Source organism: Amblyraja radiata, chromosome 13 (assembly GCF_010909765.2).
Source record: "Amblyraja radiata isolate CabotCenter1 chromosome 13, sAmbRad1.1.pri, whole genome shotgun sequence".
In the NCBI taxonomy this organism is placed as follows: domain Eukaryota; kingdom Metazoa; phylum Chordata; class Chondrichthyes; order Rajiformes; family Rajidae; genus Amblyraja; species Amblyraja radiata.
Window position 1 is genome coordinate 36,482,378 of NC_045968.1, and position 20,573 is coordinate 36,502,950.

Sequence of the window (20,573 nt, forward strand, 5' to 3'; positions counted from 1 at the left end):
GAATCTATCTATTTCTGCCTTAAGAATACCCATTGTCGTGTCCTCCGCGGCAAAGAATTCCACAGACTTTCCACTCTCTAACTAAAGAAATTCCTCCTCGTCTCCTTCCAAAAGGAACGTCCTTTAATTCTGAGGCTATGATCTCTCGTCCTCGACTCTCCCACTAGTGGAAATAACCCGTCCACATTCACTCTTTCACTATTCTGTAAGTTTCAATGAGGTACCCCCTCATCCTTCTAAACTCCAGCGAGTACAGGCCCAGTGCTGTCAAACACACATCATATCTTAACCCACTCATTCCTGGGATCATTCTTGTAAACTTCTGGACCCTCTCCAGCGCCAGTACATCCTTCCTCAGATATGGTGCCCAAAATTGCTCACAATACTCGGGATACAGCCTGACTAGTGCCTTAGAGCCTCAGTATTACATCCCTGTTTTTGTATTCTATCCCTCTTGGAATCAATGCTAGCATTGCATTTGTCTTCCTTACTATCGATTCGACTTGCAAATTAACGTTTTGGGAATCCTGCACTAGCACCCAAGTTTCTCTTTACACCTCCGATTTCTGGATTCTCTCCCCATTTAGAAAATAGTCTATGCCTTTATTCCTACTACCAAAATGCATGACTCCAACTTTACTATACTATATTCTTTATTCAAGATATCACTATATTCAAGTTATCCTTATCCTATTTTTTTCTGAGCAAGAGCCTCAACTGCTGTACCTTGGAGGTGTTTTGCCTATCCTGGATAAAATCATTGATTTATCTCTGCATATTTTTCTTGAATGCGATGCATCACAACATGTTTTGGGAACGGCTCCATCCAAGACCGTAAGAAATTGCAGCGAGTTGTGGATGTAGCCTAGACCATCACACAAACGAACCTCCCTTCCATTGACTCCATCTACACTTCGCACTGCAGTGGCAAGGCCACCAGCATAATCTCACCCCGGACTCTCCTTTTCCCCTCACCCATCAGGCAGGAGGTACAGAAATTTGAAAGTCCATATCTTCAGATTCAGGGACCGTTTCTTCCCACCTGTTATCAGGCAACTGAACTTTCACCAGCTACAGTGAGCTCCCATGTACCTCATGGAGACCTTTGAACTATATTTAATTGGACCTTATCGGACCGTATATTTCATTAAATGATAAACCAGTTATCCTGTGTCTGTACAATTTGGATGGCTTGATTGCAATCATGTATAGTCTTTTTGTTGACTGGATAGCACGCAACAAAAAAAGATTTTCACTGCCTCAATACAGGTGACAGTAATAAACTAAACTCAATGAACACTGAAGTCACAAGATCAAAAGCCTTCATTCAGGTCAGTGTAGCCTTTTTGATTGGCACCCCATCAATCACCCCACCCGTTCATTTCATCCTCTGCCAGTGTACAAAATACACCGCAATAACCTGGCCAGACATCCTGACAGCTCCTCCCATTTCCTTGATCTCTGACACCAAAGAAGAGGGAATGACCAGGGTGGAAAAGGTCTTTGATTCTGTTGGCTTCTTTCCAGAGGCAGCGTGCAGTGTAGATGGAGTTAATGGTGGGGAGTGTGGCCTGTGTTGGGGACTGGGCTACATCCACATCACTCTGCGATTTCTACAACTTTTGCCCCATGGGAGCAGGGAGAAGAAGGAATGACTGGGGTGAGAGAGGTCCTTGATTATGTTCCTCTTGTTTGTCTTAGAACATAGAACATAGTAAAGCATAAAAACAATGCCCACAATGTCTGTGCCGAACATGAGGTCAAGTCCATCACTTATCTACCTCTTCATAACTCATATCCCTCCATTTCCTGCACATACATATGCCTATCCAAAAGCCACCAACTAATCTGGTTCAACAGCCACCCCGGCAGTGAATTCCAGGTGCACATCACCCTCTGTGTAAAACAAGACTTGGTCCGTACATCTCCTTTCAGCTTTCCCCCTCTCACTTTAAATCTATGCCCCCTAGTCTTTGATTTTTTACATCCTGGGAAAAGGATTGTGCCTGTCTACCCTATTTAATCCTGCAATAACTTTACATACTTCTATCAGGTCTACCACTACCTCCGGTAGTCCAGAGAAAACAGTCAAGTCTGTCTAGCCTCTCGCTGTAGTTAATATCCTCTCTTGTAGAAATGCATAAATCATATTTGCAATCTGCTGTTGGGTCCCCGATGCAGCATTCAATTTTTAATAAAAGGTGCTTTACAAAAACCCGTTTTGGGTGGAAACTGAGGTATTCTGTGATTATGTGAATGTCAGAAAATGTTGTTCTTCCATTGTAAGAGATACAACTCAGTCGGGAATTGGCAATTGTTGGTGTTAACCTCATCACAATTGTTGGTGTTAACTTCATCACAATTCATTATAGCCCAGCCTCCAGTAGCTTCAGGGCACCGGGTTCGATCCTAACTACAGTTGCTGTCTGTACAGAGTTTGTACGTTTTCCTTGTGGCTGTGTATGTTTTCTCCGGGTTGTTCTGGGTTCCTCTCTCATTCCAAAATCGTGCAGGTTTGTAGGTTAATTGGCTTCTGTAAAATTTGTCCCATAATGTGTATTAGGATGGAACTAGTGTACGGGTGATCGCTAGTCGGCAAGGACTCGATGGGGTAAAGGGTCTGTGACACTAAACTCACTAAAACTCTATTTTTCCTGGTGTACCTTTTTAATAGAATGTTCTTCCATTCATATAACCAAATTAAGAAAGGCCTGGAAATACTCATAGGCTGTGGGCCGAGGAGCTTTATTCTGCAGTTTCGTGACCCAAGTCACCAAACTACATGAAATTTTCACATATTGTGTAAAAAAATGTATATAAATCACCCCTGAAACTCGATATGAAGAAGACTTGCACATTTTTATTAAATTAGAGAAAAACCGGAAAAATGTCGGGAATTTTTAGTCCAATCAAAGCACGTTTAACATTGAGTTGTCTGCCAGTTGGCCAATCACGCGCTTTGTTTCAGGCTAGCACACAAAATGGCTGAGGGGGCTTCACAGATGCCTGTTTTACTGGAGATTCCAATGTGTTGTTCTGTGGAATAAATGTCGTGGAAACTTGCAGCAGGTAATTGTATTTAGTGGGAAAAGCATTAAAAAGGCTGAAGAAAGTGTTGCGAAGTGGATTAAAGTGCAAGAAAGCCTTCAAAGTCCCTGCTGATGTGTGGAACACAAAGAAGGCCCCCATGAATCAACTCTAACTGAAAGGTAAGATTAAAGTCTGAATTTATGAAAATCTATCTGTATGGACTTTAATTAATTTAATATAATGTGAGTAAATTCATTCATTCATTCATTCATTCCTTATTCACTCACTCACTCACTCACTCACTCACTCACTCACTCACTCACTCACTCACTCACTCACTCACTCACTCACTCACTCACTCACTCACTCACTCATTCATTCATTCATTCACTCACTTACTCATTCATTCATTCATTCATTCATTCATTCATGAAATTGAGGGCCTAAACTATAACACAGTCAATTAAACATTGTCACTAATGCCAGCCTGTTGTAGAGTAATAAGTCTTTAACAACTAATCTCGGAGCTGCCTGCGAAAACTTACTGGGATAAAGTGCTCCGATCGCGGGGCCTACGTACCCGCGGTAAATAGCGATCGATATCCCTCCGTTTTTCTCCCGTTGTCGGGGTCTGAAAACGATCGCTACAGACGGCACTATGTACAGCCTCCCCCCCCCCCGCCCCGCCCGCGGGGATGATCCGCGGCTCCGCGATCGCGAATCGGCCGCTTATTAATTGAGGCCGCGGCTTCACTTTACCGCGAGTACCTAGGCCCCGCGGTCGGAGCACTTTTTCCCGGTAAGTTTTCGCAGGCAGCTCCGAGATTAGCTGTTAAAGACTTATTGTCACTAATGCCAGCTTGTTGTAGAGTAATGTTTAATTGACTGTGTTATAGTTTAGGCCCTCAATTTCATGAATGAATGAATGAATGAATGAGTAAGTGAGTGAATGAATAAGGAATGAATGAATGAATGAATGAATGAATGAATGAATGAATGAATGAATGAATGAATAAGGAATGAATGAATGAATGAATTTATTCACATTATAAAAGGGTGCAATTAAATTAATTAAAGTCCATACAGATAGATTTTCATAAATTCAGACTTTAATCTTACCTTTCAGTTAGAGTTGATTCATGGGGGCCTTCTTTGTGTTCCACACATCAGCAGGGACTTTGAAGGCTTTCTTGCACTTTAATCCACTTCGCAGCACTTTCTTCAGCCTTTTTTATGCTTTTCCCACTAAATACAATTACCTGCTGCAAGTTTCCACGACATTTATTCCACAGAACAACACATTGGAATCTCCAGTAAAACAGGCATCTGTGAAGCCTCCTCAGCCATTTTGTGTGCTAGCCTGAAACAAAGCGTGTGATTGGCCAACTGGCAGACAACTCAATGTTAAACGTGCTTTGATTGGACTAAAAATTCCCGACATTTTTCCGGTTTTTCTCTAATTTAATAAAAATGTGCAAGTCTTCTTCATATCGAGTTTCAGGGGTGATTTATATACATTTTTTTACACAATATGTGAAAATTTCATGTAGTTTGGTGACTTGGGTCACAAAATCCTATTTCTAGACACATTTTTGATGCTCGGCCCACAGCCTATCAGCGGAAATACTAGGCAGCATCTGTGGGGAGAGGAAAAGAGTTGACACTTCAAGTCAGTTGCTTTCCATCATAACTGAGATTCTGACCCCAGACCTGCTGAAAGTTTCCAGCAATTGTTGCTTCTGCTTTGGGTCTTCACCATAAGCTGTGTTTAGTTTCAATGTTATTATAGCTGCCCTTTTTAGATTGGACGTTAATTCAGTGTAATGCACTCTTGAGATCTGAGCATGTGGAAAAGCGATCTTTTCGGTATTACCACAAAAGGATTGTCAGCAGAATTTTGCTAAATGAAAAATACATTTATAATCACTTCTGTAATAAGCACTTGAAGATCCGGCATTAGTCTTCAATAACCCTCCTTGTTTCATAACTCATTAAATTAGCGTGTCCAAACCCTTAATAATCTTATGTGTTTCAATAAGATCCCCTCTCATCAATCTAAACTCCAGAGTATACAAGCCCAGCTGCTCCATTCTCTCAGCAAATGACAGTCCCGCCATCCCGAGAATCAACCTTGTGAACCTACGCTGCACTCCCTCAATAGCAAGAATGTCCTTTCTCAAATTAGGGGACCAAAACTGCACACAATACTCCAGGTGTGGTCTCACTAGGGCCCTGTGACAAAATATGCTGGAACAATGCATAAGAGATTGGTAATAAGGCAGGTAATGAAGCTAAAAGTCAGGTTAAAGGAGACAGAAACAGGAGAAGCAAAATCTTTGTTACCTGATATTACAGAAATAAAAATACAGAAACAAAAATGAGAAATGCTCCAAAATCGCAAATTTTATTTCATTATTCATTATAGCTTGTTGTAGATTGAATCGTCTAATGGTAAGGTGCTATTGCTCAAGGTTATGTTGATCAGAGAATGAGACCAAAGTTCAAGAGGTTGGTGTGGCAGCAGGAGATGGAATTAAAGTGAAAGAAACCTAGAGGGAATAGACCCTTATGGAATACTGAAAAGCGAAAGGAAGATGTACTTTGCAGAGGTTTTTAAGTTGTAATGTTCCAAGTTGTGGATGATGATTTGGAGGCTGCCATCTTGGTTCATTTCTGGAATGGAGGGGAAAAGAGTTAAGGGCCTGTCCCACTTAGGCGACTTTTTAGGCGAGTGCAGGAGACTCTGCGCTCGCCCCATGATCGCCACATGGTCGCCACATGTTCGCTGGTGGTCTCTGGTGAGTCGCCATCATGATCGCGAGTAGTTCCTGCATTCTGGGAACTAGTCACGGCCTCAGTATGGTCGCAACAAATTTTTCAACATGTTGTTTGCCATGGAGAAAATCGATAATCCTATAGTCGTAGGTGCAGTGGTAGTGGGGTCGCCTAGTTGTAGGTAGTTTTAGTTATTCTCCTTTGCTGACCGGGCATTTTCATTGGCTCATTGGGGAAAAAAAACGTAAGCATGAGTTTTCAGAACCAAGGAAAACCGACCGGTAATTTTAAATGCCCGCTAAACTTCACAGCTGTGTATCTCTGGCTTATTAAAAGTTGTCTGGCTTCTTAAAAGTGTCTCCACTCCTTCTCCCCTCCCCCCCCCCCCCCCGTTCCTTTAAAGAACTTACCGTACACTGTGCTAGCCGTCTTAACCTACCTGTTCATCGCGGTGTGTGTCTGTATAACCTTGGCTTTGCACCGTGTGAATTACAGACAGGGCTCCCCCGCTTTCCCTGGACCCCGCCTTTGCGATGTGTTTGTGTGTGTGTGTGTGTTCTCGCCGTTCCCGTTCCCGATTTTTCAGGTGAGTGCCGCGAACTTGACAGTCGCCGGCAGTCCGCTGATAAATCGCCTAAGTGGGACAGGCCCTTTACGAGGGGAATGTTTGAAGCTGACATAATCCATATCCCTGTCAACTCTAATGGAAGGACATCAGGAGCACTAACATGGAAGGTGACATTGTCAGAATGTGTGCTACCAAGCATGGAATGGAGACCCTATATGATATTTTCTTTATAGTTAGAGATACAGCATGGAACCAAGCCCTTCGATCCACAGAGTCCACGCCAACCATCCATCACCTGTTCACACGGGTTCTGTGTTATCCCACGCTCGCATCCACTCCCTACACACAAGCACAATTTGCTGAGGCCAATTAATCTGAGAATCCACACGTGATTTTTGAGGAAACCCGGGATGTGCAATGGAGAATGTGCAAACTCCACACACAGACAGGAACAAACCTGAGTCTCTGGTGCTGTGAGACAGCAGCTTTATCCACTGTGCCATTATGGTCACCCAATAATCTTCTGGGATGGAAAGGGAAAGAGGTAAGGGTGGGAATAATGGGAAATGATACAATTCTGTTGAAGGGCATCAGGAGCACTAACATAGACTGTGACATTTTCAGAGTGCATGCTGCTGAGAAGGAAATGGAGATCCTGTATGAAGCAAGATGGAAGGAATTGTAGTTAAGATAGAGATGAGGTTATTAAGGAAGTTGGCCCCTATCCTGTCCTTTGAAATACAGAGAAAACCCAGACAAGAAAGATGTGGGGATGGACCACGTGGAGATGAGAAAGGCTTGAAATTGGCAGCAATGTTTAAAGAATTTTCCAGGTACAGTCACCTGTGCAAATGAATTACAGTCTAGGGTAGGGCCTCCTGTGTATCTGACACAAAGAATGCTTCACATTTTCTAGAGACAGACATAGTTTGAACATAAACAGGTTCCTATAGTAACATATTTTAATTGGAGACAGTGCGTGGGGTTATTTAATGTGAAACAAGTTTAGCGAGTTGGAGGAGCACTCAGTTTTGTTCAAGGAACAAACAAAGGCCACAGGTATTTTGCAGCTCATGGTGGCCCCTGTAGACTGAGCGGAGGTGTTCGATACAGGGGTCACCCAATTTCACATCAAAGATTAGAAGAAAAAAAATTGCTGTTGAAACTCAATGGGTCAGGCAGCATCTGTGGATGGAAAGGGACAGGTAGCATTTCAATCGAAACTGACGAAGATGTCTGGGATGTCTGACCTGGGCTGTCTTTAGAACTTAGAGATACAGTGTGGAAACAGGCCCTACGGCCCACCAAGTCCACACAGCCAGTGATCACCCTGCACACTAGCACTATCCTACACACTAGGAGCAATTTTACAGATGCCTATTAACCTACAAACCTGTACATCTTTGGAGTGTGGGAGGAAACTGGAAAACCTGGAGAAAACCCATGCACACAGGTATAATGTCCAAACTCCGTACAGACAGCACCCATAGTCAGGCTTGAACCCAGGTCTCTAGTGCTGTAAAGCAGCAAATCTACTGCTGCGCCTCTGTGCCGTCCAATGTCGTCTTTCCATTTCCCCCCACAGATGCTGCTTGACCTGAGTTCTAACTTTGCTCAAGATTTCAGACCCTGCAGTTACCTGATTATGTTCTTGATTATGTTCCAAATCAAAGATGCACTTGCATGGAGCCCTGCTGTGCCTGGTGTTTTGTTGGCTACTTCAAACACTCTTTGTTCCAAATGTAACCTGGCACCACTCCCCAACTCTTTCCCTGCTACATCAAGCCTCCTGATGTACAGCTGCCTCCTGTACCCAGAGAATAAGCCCAACTTCCACAATCTAACCTTGTAACTGAGATTCCTTCCATCCCTCGGACTATTCCAATCAATCTTTATGCAAAGTTAAGTGCAGATGCTGGAATCTTGAGTAAAACTCAAATTGCTGGAGTAATTCAGTGGGAAAGGTAGCATTTGTGGAGGGAATAGATAGGTGACGTTTTGGGCCAGGACGTTTCTTCAGACTGATTGCGGTCTTTAGTCTGAAGAAGGGTCCGACCTGAAACGTCACCAGTCATTTCCTGCTGCAGATGTTGCGTGACCTGCTGAGTTAAGGGGTTGTCCCACTTGGGTGACCCAATCCGCGAGTTCTGGCGAGTTTGCCCTCATACTCGCAGCATGGTCGACACGAGGTCGTAGGGGGTCTTTGTAACTCTCCTTCATGCTCGAGAGTAGTTCCCGTGTACTCGAGGCCTCAGTAGGTCACGGCGTATTTTTCAACATTGAAAAATGCCCGCGAGTAAAAAAAGGTCGCCATGGAAATAATCTATACTTTTTTTACTCGTAGATTTAGTCGTAGTAGGTCGTAGTAGGTCGGCATGCTAGTCGTAGGTAATCTAGGGTAGTCGAGGTAGTCGAAGATAGTCTTCATCATAGTCGAAAGGAGGTCGAAGGAGATCGAAGGAGGTCGGCTTCACTCTCCACTATTCTGTGTCCAATTTCCCCGAAGCTAGTCGTAGCTAGTCGAAGCTAGTCTTCAACATAGTCGAAGGAGTTTGAAGGAGGTCTTCTACATAGTCGAAGGAGGTCTTCAACATGACATTTTTTTCAAACTCTCCTAAACTCTTCTAAACTCGCCAATTAGGTCGCCCAAGTGGGACAGCCCCTTAAATCCAGCACTTTGTTTTTCACAATCTTTACTGCATTTTATTTAGGACTATCACATCTTTCTTAATGTGCAGCAAATTGGTTGCAATACTCAATTTGTAGCCTAACCACTGTTTTATAAAGGTTTAAGGCAAACTACTTGTTTTCGTGCTGCACTTTGATATTAGTGAATCCGTGAATCCCATGTGTGCCACTGACAAATCTCTTGGCAGCAGAACCTAGTTTGGCATTCTGCCAGATGCAAAACGTTAAGCCACATACGCACACTGTCTACACCTTTTCAAACTGTCACCTAGTTTATACTCTTTAGCACAAGAAATATGAAGATATATATGCATCTCTTTATATTTCTACAGTAAATTTCCGCTGCTACTCTCCTGTCCATTCCACCAGCCTCTCTGTAGCCCCTTTCAGACTAAACTCATTGTTTATCATATCTTTAAGTTTGTCTTGTGCACGGCGTAGCACGGTGGCGTGGCGGTACAGCTACTTACTGCCTTACAGCGCCGGAGACCCGGGTTCGATCCTGACTATGGGTGCTTGTCTGTATGGAGCTTGTATATTCTCCCTGTGACCTACGTGGGTTTTCTCCAAGATCTTCGGTTTCCTCCCACACTCCAAAGACGTGCAGGTTTGTGGGTTAATTGGTTTGGTATAAATGTAAAAATTGTCCCTAGTGTGTGTAGGGTATTGTTAATGTGCGGGGATCGCTGGTCGGTGCAAACTCGGTGAGCCGAAGGGCCTGATTCTGCACTGTACCTCTAAACAAAATTTCATTTTGTGCAGTGTTCATAGATTAAGGGCTACAAGGAACTGCACCGAGGCATTGAATCGGCACAGAACAGCCATAGTCTTATTGAATGATGGGACAGGCTTAAGGAGCCGAGTGGCATACTGTTCCTGGCCTTCTGGCCTATGGTCCACCGCCGATTTTCTGGCAACTGATGGTCCGCACCACTTTAATCTGGCCAAAATTCTGAGAGCATTGCGTGTGTCGCATGTTCTTTCGGGACGTGTGTCCCGGTCCTGAAAGAGTCAATTGTTTACTTCTTTGTTAATTGGTGCTTCTTTATTGAAGTTCATAGCATTCCATGGTACTTTAGAGAAAAGTTGGGCGGGGGGTATAAGTAGTGGGTCAGAGGTGTATTGTTGAATTATTATTTTGTGACCTCTGTTGGTCCAGCAAAATAAGGCTCTGGAACTGAGGGTGCCGGAAAATTAATGGTGCACCGGTACTAGTACTGACTGCCAGGGAAGTACATAGTTTACCATTCTTTAGCTTTAGAAAAACAACTGTTCACCAGTGTTGGAGACACGAGGAACTACAGACACTGGTTTAGAGAAAACGGCACAAAGTGCTGCAATAACTCAGCAGGTGTGGCAGCATCTCTGGAGAACATGAATGGGTGACGTTTCGGGCTGGGAATCTTAGTCCTGACTTGAAATGTCACCTAGCCATGTTCTCTAGAGATGCTGCCTGACCCGCTGAGTTACTCCAGCACTTTGTGTTATTTTTATGTTCACCGGTATTTTGTGCTTTCTGCCTATTCATGCTGCTGTTCTATTGACTGCAATTTTGCTTGATAGCCTGCGGTGTGGGATTTCACCAAGTGCTTTTTGAGCCAGCTGGAGTTTTGAAAACTGACCACTTTTTTTTTTGTAATCAGAATCTACCGGATGAGTTTCTTTGTTTGCTGCCGTTTCTGCCTGGGAAACGTAGAGCGAAGAGTAAATGATGTTTTAAATGCGGCGGTAGTTCCAGGAAACCAAAACTTCGAATTTTCATGCCGCAACAACCTCCTCCCCTTAAATATTAGGTTCTATGAATCAGCAGCCGGGGGAAGATAGCACTTCCTTTGAAATGTCACACTTTATTAGCAACAATGCTTTCAGCTGAGGTTGTGGGATTTCCGAAGTGTCTGTCAAGTTTGAGACCCATTAATTAAAAATGTATTTTTAATTTTGTTTGCCCTGATACAATTTTTGAAAAATTATAAACGAAATCTTCAAGTGCTTTACATTCAAAATATAATCTGTCAAAAATAGTTTCTGTATAATTAAAAAGCAACTGCAGATGCCGGTTTCTACCAAAGATAGACACAAAATGCTGGAATAACTCAGCGGGCCAGGCACCATCCCCGGAGAAAATGAACATGTGACATTTCGGGTCAAGTCAAGTCAAGTCAAGTTTATTTGTCACATACACATACGAGATGTGCAGTGAAATGAAAGCGGCAATGCTCGCGGACTTTTGTGCAAAAAGACAAACAACCAAACAACCAAACAAACTATAAACACAATCATAACACACACATATTCTTTTACATAATAAATAATGGAAGGAAAAACGTTCAGTAGAGTTAGTCCCTGGTGAGATAGGCGTTTACAGTCCGAATGGCCTCTGGGAAGAAACTCCTTCTCAACCTCTCCGTTCTCACCGCATGGCAACGGAGGCGTTTGCCTGACCGTAGCAGCTGGAACAGTCCGTTGCAGGGGTGGAAGGGATCTCTCATGATATTGTTGGCTCTGGAGTTGCACCTCCTGATGTATAGTTCCTGCAGGGGGGCAAGTGAAGTTTCCATAGTGCGTTCGGCCGAACGCACTACTCTCTGCAAGCCTTCTTGTCCTTGGCAGAGCAATTCCCAAACCAGATGGTAATGTTCCCGGACAAGATGCTTTCCACCGCCGCTGCGTAGAAGCACTGGAGGATCCTCGTAGACACTCTGAATTTCCTCAATTGCCTGAGGTGGTAAAGGCACTGCCTTGCCTTACTCACGAGTGCTGAGGCGTGTGATGCCCATGTCATATCCTCGGAGAAGTGGACTCCAAGATATTTAAAACAGTTCACCCTATCCACAGGATCCCCATTTATCCTCAATGGAGTGTACGTCCTCGGATGATGTGTCCTCCTAAAGTCCATGATCAGCTCCTTCATTTTTTTGATGTTCAAGAGGAGGCTGTTATCCTGGCACCAGAGTGCTAGACCAGCCACCTCCTCCCGGTAGGCCTTCTCGTCGTTGTCTGAGATCAGGCCCACCACCACAGTGTCATCAGCAAACTTAATTATTGATTTGGAGCTGAACCTAGCCACGATGTGCTATGTCGACATCAAAACAAGTACCAGGATGCAGCTATGGTGGTGGCTGGAGATTTTAATAAATCAAATCTCAAGAAGGTCATACCGAACTTCTACCAACACATCACGTGTGCCACCAGGGGGGAGAGAACTTTGGACCACTGCTACACACCGTTCAGGAAAGGCTACAAGGCCGTTTCACTCCCTCCCCTAGGAAAATCTGACTACGCTGCCATTTCCTGTTGCCGGAGTATAAACAGAGGATAGTTCGGGAAGCGGTACAGACGAGGGACGTAAAGCAGTGGTCCGACCAGTCAGAGGCCATGCTGCAAGATGCACTGAGTGATGTCGACTGGAATATGTTCGAAGTAAGTTCCAGTGACGTCAGTGAGTTCGCGGAAGCAGTCACGGACTTCATCGCAACAGTAACCGACAACATCGTCCCCACGGTAAGGGTAAGCACCTTTCCGAACCAAAAACCCTAGGTAGACAGGTCTGTTCGTGTGGCCCTGAATGCTCGCACCGTTGCCTACAACTCGGGCCCGGCATCAGGAAACATGGACGTCTACAAGCAGAGTCCTACCGACTGCGAAAGGCGGTGAAGGACGCAAAGAGAAGGTACAGAGACAAGACGGAGTTACAGATGGAGCAGCAGGACACCAGAAGCCTGTGGCAGGGGCTACGGATTGTAACCAACTACCGGAGCACCCCTCCCTCATCCGCAAGTGCCGGCACCTCCCTAGCTGATGACCTGAACTCCTTTTACGCTCGTTTCGAGAGGGGCAACACCATCCCAGGTTGGGACCTTTCTTCAGTCCCTGAAGAAGTCATCCTGAAGATGTCTGAAGAATAATCCCGACCAGAAATGTCAACTATCTATTTTCTCCAGGGATGGTGCCTGAACCGCTGAGTTACTCCTGCAATTTGTGTCTAACAAAAGCCACAGTTGGATTATGAAAGATTTGAATTTAAAGATTTGAGAAGGGCCGTGACCTGAAACGTCATCCATCCATTTTCTCCCGAGATTTTTTTTAGAGATACAGCAAGGACACAGGCCCTTTGGCCCACTGAGTCCATGCTGACCATCGATCGATGCACACATTCTATGTTATCCCACTTTTACATCCTACATATTAGGGGCAATTTACAGAACCTACTTCTTTGGAACTGCACTTCTTTGGAATGTGGCGGGAAACTGGAGGAAACACACACGGTCACAGGGAGAATGTGCATAATCCACACAGATAGCAATGGAGGTCAGGATCAAACCCGAGTCTCTGGTGCTGTGAGGCAGCAGCTCTACCGCTGCGCCGCTGAAGAACTGTAGTTCAGAGGCACAGCGTTTTGTGTCTAGGATTTGAAGTTATCTTGGTTAGAGTGCTGGGTTTTAAGGAGCATTTGAATGGATGAGATGGCTGTGGTGAGATGGCAGACTTAAACACTTGAAAGCATGGGTGCCATTGATGGGGAAAAAAGAAAGAAATTGGGGTGAAATGGTGAGGGAGTTCAGAGTTTTTGGAGCATTGTACAGTTTTGGGTGAGTTGGAATTTATACAAGATGTCCAGGTGTAGATGAGAGTCAGTAGCAGATGGGTTGAAATAAGTGTGAAGTTGAGTGATATTTTTGGAGTAATTGTAGCTCAGACACTGTGGGATGGAACCCAGCTTGCTTAACATTGGAGTCTGAGGTTGCCAATACTACAGCTTTAGAAAACAACAGTTTTAATGATAATTGGTGCTTTTTTTCTAACTTTGTGATTAGTATCTGATTGCAAAGTTGGGGATTGAATTAGGATGGCACAGTGGTGCAGCTGGTAGAGTTGCTGTCTTATAGCCCTGTCCCACGGTACGAGTTCATTCCAAGAGCTCTCCCGAGTTTAAAAAAAATCAAACTCGTGGTAAGCACAGAGAATGAACGTAGCGGGTACGTCGGAGCTCGGGGACGTCTCTTAGCGGCTCGTAACGCTAACGGCAGGTACTCGGGAAGACTCGCTAACGGCAGGTAAGCACGGGAAGACTCGTGACGAGTGGCCATTACTGTAAATCTCCGAGTTCGAATCAGAGCAAACTCGGGAGAGCTCTTGGAATGAACTCGTACTGTGGGACAGGGCTTTAACAGTGCCATAGACCCAGGTTCCAACCATGGGTGCTATCTGTACAGAGTTTGTGCATTCTCCCTATGACCGCGTGGGTTTTCTCTGGGTGCTCTGGTTTCTTCCCACATTACAAAGTTGTATTTGCCTTTGGTAAAATTGTAAATTGTCCCTAGTGTGTACGATAGTGTTAGTGTAAGGGGCGATCGCTGGTCGATGCAGACTTGGTGGGCCAAAGGGCCTGTTTCCCCGCTGTATATCTAAAGACCGAAGAATATATTTATTCCTCAGAGTTTCCTGTTAGATGGTCACAAAAAGTTTTTAAAAAATGTCTAGTTTCTGCTGTCAAATTCTGCAGAACCTCTGGGGAAACTGACAGTGACGTTTCTACCCCATGCAACCTTCCTGTCTGTAAATATCAGGCTCAGTGATTCAGCAACTGAGAAAGGTAATTCCTCGTTTCCTATGACATGTTAACTACCCCCACCTAAGTTTCTTATTGAGGGATTTCCCAAAAATGTCAAGGTTTAGCATCCTAGGTTTAAATATAAATTATACATTCTATTTAATTTACCCTTCATGTTGCAATTAAAGCTTTATAAAAAAATACACTTCATAAGCCAGTTTTACTGTGTTCTTGAATTGAAAAATACAGCGTGGAAACAGGTACTTCGACCCACTGTGCCCACTCCAACTTTCGATCACCTGTTCACACTAGTGCTATGTTTTCTCACTTTCGCATCTACTCCCTACACACGCGGCACAATTTGCAGAAGCCAATTAACCTACAAACTCGCTCGGATATGGGAGGTAACCGGACCACCTGGCAGAAAGCCACACAGTCACTGGGAGAACGTGCAAACTCCACATAGACAGCACCCGAGGCCAGGATTGACCAGGTTCTCTGGCGCGACTCTACCGGCTGATCCATGGTACCACCCAGATGAGTTACAGTGACAGATGTATGAAGCATGTGTGAAAGGGAACAGTATCATGGGGTAGACATAAGGAGGCTGTGGGATTAAGCTCATTTGTCAAAAAAACAAAATCTCAGGTTGCCAATAGCTTCATCTTCAAATGTTTTTTATGTTACCTATTAAGCACATTCTTGGTTATGAGAAACAATAGGCTCAGAGTACTATTATTAAATGTGAATTAAATCTTTAGACTCCAGTCTTTAGAGATACAGCGTGGAAACAGGCCCTCTGCCCAATGAGTCCGTGCCGACCAGCGATCACCCTGTACACCAGCCCCATCCTACAGGCTAGGAACAATTTACAATTTTTACCAAAGCCAATTAACCAAAAAATCGTGTACGTTTTTGTAGTATTGGATGAACCCTGAGCACCTGGAGGAAACCCATGCTGACACAGAGAGAACGTACAAACTCCGTACAGACTGCACCCATTGTCAGGATCGAACCTGGGTCTATAGCGCTGTAAGGCAACAACTCTACCGCTGCGTTACTGTGCCGCCCCAAGCATACATCAACCATACATTTTCTTGGAGTTTCTGTTGGGAACGATAGTGTCAGAATCTAAAATGATATATTTTTGCATTAACATGGCTGGATTGCAATCCTGAAGGCACAATTCATGCCACCAGCTGCAATGTAAATTTGAATGTATCCCCATGGCCAAGATTTGTTGTGAGGTGAAGTTTGGTTCTTTTTGCCGTCTCAAAAAACTCCCCCCCCAGCTAATATTAATTCTGTGTGGCCAGCGAAGAAAATGTGAAATGGCGAAGAAAACAAATCAAAAAGAAAGATTTTTTAAAACGTTAGTGAGAGAACAATGGCACCACAGTGTCTAAAACGTTACAACTCTGTACATGAATAAACCCACTCAACTATTTTGAATATAGAACCAGGAGGATTTTTATTATTTCATGTATTTTGAAAATTGATGAGAATTTCTGCTATGTACTGAAAACTAAAGGATTTCCCTACTTGTTTTTGGTGCAACCTCATGCCAATTCTCAAGCAAGGTCGCCCTCAGCAGCCCATCCTTGATGAGTTTGCTGCTATAGTTCATCCATTTCGTTCTTATTATTTGTTTAGTGTTATTAGTTTTTGGTTTTAGTCTTGGCGATACAGTGTGGGAACAGACTCTTCAGCCCACCAAGTCTATGCCACCCAGTGATTATCTATACACCAGTTCTATCCTACACAGGGGCCATTTACGGAGACCAATCAGCCTGCTACCAGAAAGGCTACTTGCTGAGGTAAAGCATTTCACCTTGTCTGAAAACGCCATTTCAAATTCTACCTCTTCAAACAAGTCGTCGGTTACCCCTGACTTTATCTGTACACATTGGATAGCTTGATTGTATTCATGGATCGTCTTTTCTTCGACTGGATAGCCCGCAACAAAAACTTTTCACTGCACCATGGTACCTATGATGAAAATAATAAATTAAACTAAAAAATATTTTTTGTGCTTTATTATCAGTAATTCAGGGAAATGCTAAGGTGATTTTATTTGAATTATGGTTGTGTGTAACTAGGTAAGTGCGACAACATAGAACTAGTGTGATCAATAGTCGGCGTGGGCCAATGGGCCTGTTACCATGTTATATCTCTAACCTAAACTAGTTGATGGATGTGAACACACAAGTTCACAAAGTGCTGGAGTAACTCAGCAGATCAGGGAACAACTCTGGAGGTGGTCACACATGGATGTGAAGTTTCTGAGTGAGACCCTTCTTCAGATCTGGTTTGGATTTTTTTAAATATTGTAACATTCAACACTGATGATGACAAATGATATGAGTACTATGCTCGCAGATTCTTTAAGAATAACACCATAGGACATTGCACATCAATTTTTAAAGGACTTGATCTTATATGATTATATATTTTATCTATCCACAGCTTGTTTATATTTTAATCTTTGTATCATCCAAGATTTTCAATTTGGTAGAGGTAACCTAACGGGATTTGATTTGCTGTCAGAGTTGCTGTCAGACAATGTTTTGGCACAGTAATTGGAACTATTTCTGATGAATGCTTTGTGGAATTTGCAGCACTGGTATTGACAACATATTTAATTAGAGATATTAATCACCGTCTAAAATCCACTAACCATTTTGAATTTTATAATTACTTTTACTTACAATATTTTAAAAACTGGATAATATTTCAACCTCAACATTAAAACATAGTCAACGTACAATTGTAAACAAATGCTCGTAAGAAAGGCTAATTTTAACTCTTCATACCACATGAAATATAAATTATACGATAAGACTGATTAATTACCTCTTAGCCATTTGGTCAACAGTAATAGTCTTGTACTTCAGGATCTTTATAATTTTCATTATCTTCCCACAATAATGATACAATGCTGGCGTGATACAGTTAATAGTGAGAGGTTAAGATGAGTATTCCCAAAGTCAAGATTAATGGCACAATATTGTGTGTTTACTTTAACAACTCCAATATTTAGGAGATACACTACCCTTTCCCCACTACTTCCTATGAGATATTTCTATTGCCCGCAAATTAAACCTCCCATTTTGCAGACTACTTCCTCTTCTCATGCTGTATATTGTTAAGCATGTAAGTGAATGATACGTTGTTGTTACATGTACCTAGGTACAGTGAAATGCGTTGTTTTGCATACAATCCGGTAAAATCATACAGCAGATCTCACTCAGGCAGTATATAAATAGTTGCCACGTTTCTCATGCTGACAAAGTTACAAAAAGTTAATCGAACAGTCTATATTTCCTCACAGCGGCGATCCAGGCATGCCACCGTGCGAGGTAGTAGGTGGCCCCCCCCACCGGCCCCCCCTCCATTCACGGCAGCCCCCCGCTAGTTCTTCCCTTCGTTCTTGGCAGGCCCCCGCTTGGTCTCTCTTTCATTCTCGGCGGCCCCCAACTGTGTCAGAAATTATGTGCAGAGTGGAACAATGCCCAAACCCCAACAAAATAAAACGTTGGAACAATGTAAAACCCAAGCCAATGAGTTGTAAATATTAGGAGTTCAATATGTGTTGGAAGGAACTGCAGATGCTGGGTTATACCATTTTTGCAGTTTGAAGAAGGGTTCCGACCCGAAATGTCAACTATTCCTTTTCTCCAGAGATACTTCCTGACCCGCTGAATTACTCCAGCATTTTGTGTCTGTCTTAGGAATTCAATAGTACTTTATTGTCACATGTACCTCGATACAGTGAAATTCTTTGTTTTGCATTTAATTCAGTAGAATCATACTATACATAAGCACAAGGGTGCAATGATTGAAGTGTCAAAATAGTAGATTTCTTCTGAGGCAGTACATATAATCGCCACTTTTCCGGCACCTTGTCTTTCCAAGTATTAACATTAAACATGAACTCAACATTAAAAACACTGCGTCTTATGTTGGCCATAAATGCCCGTTGTCCTGGTGGTGGCACTGGGTCGGTGTTGCAGGGAACACCCTGTTCTTGCGATGCCGGTGCCTTACACTGCCGCTTCGTGTCACTGCAGGCCGCGTCCAATCCGCGCGCTTGTCTGACCTCTGTTGGGCACGATCCACGTGATTCCCTGGCTGCTGCAGGACCTCCAGCGACGCACTCAATCCACTCCTTGACCCGCGAGCTCCTTGTCTCTCGCCTCCTGCAGCCAACACTCCGCTTCCGTGCACCGGTGCGCCTACGGCCGCCGACATCGAGACCCACCAGAACGCTGCCTAGGGCACACGAGATGCAAGAAACTGCAGATGCTGATATACAAAAAAAGACAAAGTGCTGGAGTAATTCAGCAGGTCAGGAAGCATCTATTGAGAACATGTCTAGGTCCTGACCCAAAACGTCACCTATCCACGTTCTCTAGAGATGCTGCCTGTTCTGCTGAGTTACTCCAGCACATTGTATCTTTAGTTCTAAATATTGTTGGGGTGAAATATTTTTAAGCTCTCAGTGTGAAAATATAAAATTGTTGACACCAGGCCTTAACTTTGTGCCTTGATATCGCTTTCATTGCCCGATTTTGAAAAATTCTCATTCTCTGAACCTTCCTCTTGTCCCTTTCACTTCATAAATTACAGGAGCAGAATTAAGCCATTCGGCCCATCAAGTCTACTACGCCACCCACTCATATCTTTCCCCATCAACCCCATTCGCCAGCCTTCTCCCCATAACTCTTGACATCCTCACTAATCAAGAATCTGTCAATCTCAGCCTTAAAAATACCCAATGACTCCTATGGCAATGAATTCCACAGATTTGCCACCCTCTGACTAAAGAAACTCCTCATCATCTCCTTTCTAAAGGTACGTCCTTTTATTCTGAGGCTATGCCCTCTGGTCCTTGACTCCTACTAGTGATAATGATAAAGATTGTTTGAGAAGGAACATCTGATGCCACAAAACATTTCCCTGTTACATCTTGGATTATCGAATAAATTAACAAATGATAAATTCTGGTGCATTGATGGCATTATTTAGTTTTAGCTATTTAACACAGACTTTCAGGGGATTAATCTATTCATGTTTAGTTTAGAGACAAAGCGTGAAACACACCCTTCTGCCCACCAATCACCCCGTTTACTAGTTCTATCCTACACTCTTGGGACAATTTACAAAAGCCTACAGAAATCGTCGGGTATCCTGTCTCTCCACAGGGTGTACTGTTTTGTGGCCTTCTCTGGCATAGTTGCCAGAAGCTGATTAATTGTTGAAATCATCTGTTTTGTAGGAACTGTACTGAAAATGCCAACATTCATGAACTTCAGAATACAAATTTGTGGTTTAGTTTAGAAATACAGCGGTAGAGTTGCTGCCTTACAGTGCCAGAGACCCAGGTTCGATTCTGGCCATGGGTGCTGTCTGTGCGGAGCTTGTACGTTCTCTCTGTGACTGTGTGAGGTTTCTCCAGGAGCTCCAGTTTCCTTCCACATTCCAAAGACGTGAAGGTTTGTAGGTTAATTGACCTGTAAAAATTGTCCCGAGTGCGTAAGATAGAACTAGTTTACGTGTGATTGGTAGTCGACATGGATTTGGTAGGCCAAAGAGCCTGTTTCCATGCTGTAAACTAAACTAAACAAGTGCTTTGGTAACTACTTTTTTAGGTAAATTAGGGAGAGTTTATGCTGATCTGGCATCACTTTGCATTGATTTTGAAGTCCCAAATGAAAGAAATAATACATTCTAAGTGCTGATGTACTTTTACAAATCCACGATGGGGGAAAAAGTAGATTAACTCTGCAATGCTTCTGTGCGTTGATTGTTTAATGAGAGGAGACATGTCTATGTACGAAATTTAAAGTTGCCTGAAGTGGGTTTGAAAGCGAGGTAAGTTGGGAAAGCAATTATTTTGCCAATAAAATTCTATTAGATCAATATGTGTTACCTTATTAGATTTTTTTGGTATTCAATTTT

General features: G+C 43.4%; 1 protein-coding gene across 3 annotated transcripts in view; it reads left to right on the plus strand.

Moving 5' to 3' along the window:
* Positions 1 to 20,573, plus strand: part of skil (SKI like proto-oncogene) — a 64,965-nt gene that overhangs the window by 20,337 nt on the left and 24,055 nt on the right. The window lies entirely within an intron of this gene.